Source organism: Xenopus laevis, chromosome 5S (genome assembly GCF_017654675.1).
Source record: "Xenopus laevis strain J_2021 chromosome 5S, Xenopus_laevis_v10.1, whole genome shotgun sequence".
Classification (NCBI taxonomy): Eukaryota; Metazoa; Chordata; class Amphibia; order Anura; family Pipidae; genus Xenopus; species Xenopus laevis.
Genome location: NC_054380.1, coordinates 30,751,152 through 30,757,151, shown reverse-complemented (window position 1 = coordinate 30,757,151; position 6,000 = coordinate 30,751,152).

The following is a 6,000-nucleotide window of genomic DNA, read 5'->3' as shown; positions in this document are numbered from 1 at the left end:
TGATTAAAAGAATAAAGAAAGTGAATGACATGGAAGGAAAAATAGTTTGGAGAGTGGGCCTGTGGCCATAGGTTTTCTGATGGGCCCCAGGCATCCCAGTCTGACACTTGGCACAGCTGTTGCTGAACTACAAAACTTCCAGCATTTTTACACATCTTCTGTGGGCTGTAGGCCAAAGTAATTCAACAGCTAGAGGGCCCCCTGCTCAAGACCCTTGTTAGAAAGGTTCGCTCAAGCAATCACTTCTTCTGTAGAGATAGAATAGTTCAAATTGGTTTTGGCTCATCCATCAGTATTTGAACCTTGATGAAATAAGCTGCATAGTTATTTGAAGGATGAACCAATTCCCTAGACTCTAGACAGTAGGAAAGTGGCATTAGAGTAGCGTTAGGATCTGTCCATGCAATTGCATGTGGATTGTTGAAGGTCCCATTATTTACAATCAGGAAGAGGCTTTAAATCATTTAGCAGATTGGAGGCAGATTGTGTGGCCGATGAGGCAGAATTCCATATATCTAGGGAGTGGTGTCTGACTTGACATTTAATCATCCAACATTAACACAAGACATCTGTCACACACTCAGCTCTAGGGAAGATGCAGAGCAGCTTGAGTCCATGTACAGTGGAAGCCATCATTGCTAGAATAAATACCACTTGTTTATTGCTAGAATAAATACCACTTGTTCAAGAACTTTGTTTCTGCCTGTAAATCCCTGTGCTTTATTATATGGATGCAAGTAAATCCTTTAGGGGTTTTATTAAATACAGATCCTCCCTCACAGAAGAGCCAAATATCTTCATTAGCCCCTGTGAGCGGGGTACACTGTCTTTTTGCCTGTTTATGTATATATATATATATATATATATATATATATATATATCTGTTTGGTCTGCTACCTGCAGTATTCCTTGTTACAAATAACAGTATTCTGCGTGCTGCCGTTTGCCTCATTAAAACTTTATGTTATCATGAAAAAAAGAAACACTTATCCCTAGTACAGGTATGGGATCTGTTTTTCCAGAAACCCATTATCCAGACTCAGATTTACAGAAAGGGCGTCTTCCATAGACTCCATTTTATCCAAATAAATAACATTTTTAAAAATTATTTCCTTTTTCTCTGTAATAATAAAACAGTACCTTGTACTTGATCCCAACTAAAATATAATTAATCCTTATTGGAAGCAAAACCAGCCTATTGGGTTTATGTGGAGGTTTACTTAGTTTGGATTTAAGTGCTTTTTGAAACCAAAACTAAACCAAAACTAAACTCGCAAAGTCTAAGGGAGGTATTTATTAAAAGTCTTTTTTTTTTCCCCTCATTTTTAGAAAAAAATTTTTGACCAAACTCTCAACCACGAATGCCCTTAATTTACTAAAGAATCAGAATGAAAAAGCACATGCACAAAATCGTGCGACAATTTGAATTGTGCAACTTTTTCAAATTGTCACTCAAAAGCCATGACTTTTTTGGATTGTCGCATAAAAACCAGTATCAAAATGCCCGAAACCCTCGAAGATCAAGAAGGCAAGAAACATCTTCCAATATGTAAAAGCCATTGACTTCTACATAACACGTTTTAGCAGGAGTATTTTGGGGTTCGGACTTGTCTCAATTTTGCTGTATTATAAATCCCGGAAAAGTTGTGCTCGCTTTTTTCCTCTACAATTTTGGATTTTTTTAGGCAAAAAGCCAGACCAGAAAAATTCGACCTTTAAAAAAAGTGCCCCTAAAACTACGAATGTCATGAGATGTTTTTAAAATTTTAATAAAATGTAAAAAGTGCTTAATGCAAGTTTTTCTGACAATTTCTAGTGGAGAATAATCCAAAAGTCTGATTTAAAGCTTTCCAATAAGATCAGCTCCCATTGACTTATATAGCACCTCAATAACTTTTACTTGGCCTTAGGGGTTTTTGTGGGGTTTTTCACACTTAAAGGAACAGTAACGTCAAAAAATAAAAGTGTTTTAAAGTGATGAAAATATAATGCAGTGTTGCCCTGCACTGGTAAAACTGCTGTGTTTGCTTCAGAAACACTACTATAGTTTATATAAATAAGCTGCTGTGTAGCCATGGGGGCAGCCATTCAAAGGAGAAAAAGCTCAAGTTACACAGCAGATAGAAGATAAGCTCTGTCTGTCTAATGGTGTTATCTGTTATCCACTATTTAACCTGTGCCACGTAGCCGTTTTTCAATTTCTGCCATTGCTCCACAGCAGCTTGTTTATATAAACTATAGTAGTGTTTCTGAAGCAAACAGATCAGTTTTACCAGTGCAGGGCAACAGTACATGATATTTTCATTACTTTAAAACACTTAAATTTTTTGGTGTTACTGTTCCTTTAATAAATCTCGAGTTCTTTAGAAACATAGGAAAACCACAAATTATTAGAGATTCGTGGAGAAAACAGAAATTTTATTGTTAGTAAACATGAGTTTCTTACATAATTGAGGCATGAAGAGCAACATTACATTAATAAGATCCGTTATCCGGAAAACCCCAGGTCCCAACATCCTGGAAAACAGGTCCCATACCTGTATTGCAATATGAATTTGTGTGTAAATGTTGCAAAATGCTCCTTTACAGAAATACATGAATTTCTTTGTTTTTGCATACATTTGCACACAAACAAGGCACAGCATATTAAACTAAGTTTGGTTAATAGGATTTCCTGATTAATATAGTTCTAAATAGGTCTTACCAACAGTATTATTTTGGTTATGTTACTTTCAACTGCGAGTCCCTGTAGAAGTGTACAAGTCCAGCATCCGATACTAAAATTGTATCCAGCTTTGGGCCTGTTGTGAGAACTCTGTTGATCACAATGCGCCAGTGATAGAATAATAATTCTAATTGTTTGAGTTAGACCTCTGCAGTTGGCTGTAGCGTTCACGTCAAGCTATTTCCTGAATGTGAGGTTTAATTTAGCTTTAATGAGAGCTTCTCTCTAATTGACTTGATGATTTCTGTTTAATTAGCACATTTTGGAGGGTAGATCAAAACATAATAAGCTAAGGTAATCAGACAAGCATTCTGCAATAAAATATTAGTGCTTTTGTGGGGGATAATCAGAGTAGACAGTTTTTATGCTAGTTTGTGGCTGGTCACAGTTGGAGACCTTCTACCAAACTCTGTCTTGTGCCCAAAACTTTCCAGGCAGGCAGTCCCACAGACATAGCTCATACAGTCATATCAATTAGCCTTAATGAGCTTTAAGCCAGCCTAACTAATAAACCGCGACGCTGAAGCCAATTTCTCTTTCTTTTAGATTCCAACGTGGTATATTTTCCTCTGGATATCTGTATACTAAATCAGTGGGAAAGTCTGTCTTGCCCTTTGGAAGGCCTGAGCTCAATAAATAAAAATAATAAACTTCTCTATTTGATATCATTATAAACCTTTAGATCATGTTTTTATCTATCTATCTATCTATCATCTATCTATCTATTATCTATCTATCTAACTATCAATCATCTATCTATCTATCTATCTATTTATCTATCTAACTATCAATAATCTATCTATTATCTATCTATCTATCTATCTATCATCTATCTAACTATCAATCATCTATCTGTTAACTATCTATCTATATATCATCTATCTATCTATCTATCTATCTATCTATCTATTTATATATCTATCTATCATCTATCTATCAATCATCTATCTATTATCTATCTATCTATCATCTATCTATCTATCTATCTATCTATCTGTCTATCTGTCTATCTATAATCTATCTATCATCTATATATATATCTACAGTATCTATCTACAGTATCTATCTACAGTATCTATCTATCTATCTATCTATCTATCTATCTATCTATCTATCTATCTATCTATCTATTACCTATCTATCTATTTATATATATATATATCTATCATCTATCTATCAATCATCTATCTATTATCTATCTATCTATCTATTACCTATCTATCTATCTATCTATCTATTTATCTATCTATCAATCATCTATCATCATCTATCTAGCAATCATCTATCTATTATCTATCTATCTATCTATCTATCTATCTATCTATCTATTTATCTATCTATCAATCATCTATCATCATCTATCTATCAATCATCTATCTATTATCTATCTATCTATCTATCTATCATCTATCTATCTATCTATCTATCATCTATATATCATCTATATATCTATCTACAGTATCTATCTACAGTATCTATCTACAGTATCTATCTACAGTATCTATCTATCTCTATCTATTTATTATCTATCTATCTATCTACAGTATCTATCGATATATCGTACCAGATCACCGTACCAGAGGCCACCCCTTTAGACTAGAAGAAAAGAACTTTCATTTGAAGCAACGTAGGGGGTTCTTCACAGTCAGGACAATGAGGTTGTGGAATGCACTGCCGGGTGATGTTGTGATGGCTGATTCAGTTAATGACTATAAGAATGGCTTGTATGATTTCTTGGACAGACATAATATCAAAGGCTATTGTGATACTAAACTCTATAGTTAGTATAGGTATGGGTATAGAGAATTTAATTAAAAGTAGGGAGGGGTGTGTGTATGGATGCTGGGTTTTCATTTGGAAGGGTTGAAATTGATGGACTTTGTCTTTTTTCAACCCAATTTAACTATGTATATATAAAATATAAACCTATACAATATATTGGTAAGAGAGTAATAGTATATTGGTAAGAGAGTAATAACCAGGGGTGGAACTACAGAGGACAAAGACCCCACAGTTTCAGGAGGGTCCAGGAGTGTAGAGGGCCCAGTAAGGTGCGATTTAGTGGATGAATTTGTACTGGCGAAAAATTTGCAAAAAGCATTGAAGTCAATTGGCGTCAAAATAATTTTGAAGAGCGACAATTTTCGTGCCTGGCGAATTTATTCGCCCATCACTAGTGCTAATTAATGGGTGATTTCAATATAACTTGGAAGTGCTGGTCAACTTTCAAATGTTTTGGGGGTCCCAAATTAAATTTGCTGTGGAGTCCAGTAACATCCAGTTATATTACTCGTAATAACTTGTAAATTATTGGTAATAACTTATAAAACTTATAAAGTATGAAAATGTAAAAAACTTGTAAAACTTTGAAAACTTCAATTTGAACTAAAAACATTTTGATTTTAAAACAACATCAAAGCAACTTGATTTTAACAGTAGTTTTTGTAATTCACCTCTTTACAGTGAACTTTTAACTGCTCAGCACACAGGCAGATTCGGGGAGATTTAGTCGATTGGCGACTAATCGCCTCTTCTTCGGGGCAACAATCGCTCCCAATTGCCTTCCCTCTTCTTCTGCCTGCTAAAATGAAAAATCGCCTGCGGCAATGCACTCGCGGCACTTTGATTTCCGAAGTCGCCCGAAGTTTCCATGTGAGGAACTTGTGATTTCTCTGTAATAATAAAACAGTACTTTGTACTTGATCCAAACTAAGATATAATAAATACTTATTGGAAATCATATTTACATGATTTTCTAGTAGACATAAGGTATGAATATCCAAATTAGGGAAACATCCATTATCCAGAAAACCCCAGGTCCCAAGTATTCTCCACAGCTCCAATACCTGTATATATATATATGTATATATATTTATATATAGATGGCAGCCTTGCTTAGATTTTTTTGTTTTGTTTTGATGCAAGCGACTTTTCACGCGCACGTCCAGATTTTTTTTTTATAAATTTGGCAGGTGCGAATTTGTGGCGAATTTTCCCACCTGCCACGAATTCGCCACGAAGTCGCAACTGCCAAATTTATTTGCCCATCACTAAATAAAATAGTTATTTAAGTGCTAATATCCCTAGTGTGTATGGTTATGGAATAAATTATCTAAAGTTTGTTACAGGTCTAGTACTCGGTATGGTATAGTAACTGATATTTAAATATACCATTATTTTCATTCTATTACTTTTTTTATAAATTTTTTTATCAACCTCTGTCCTGTAGAGAATTTTGAGAGCATCAAATGATATATACTTCTATAAAAACAACA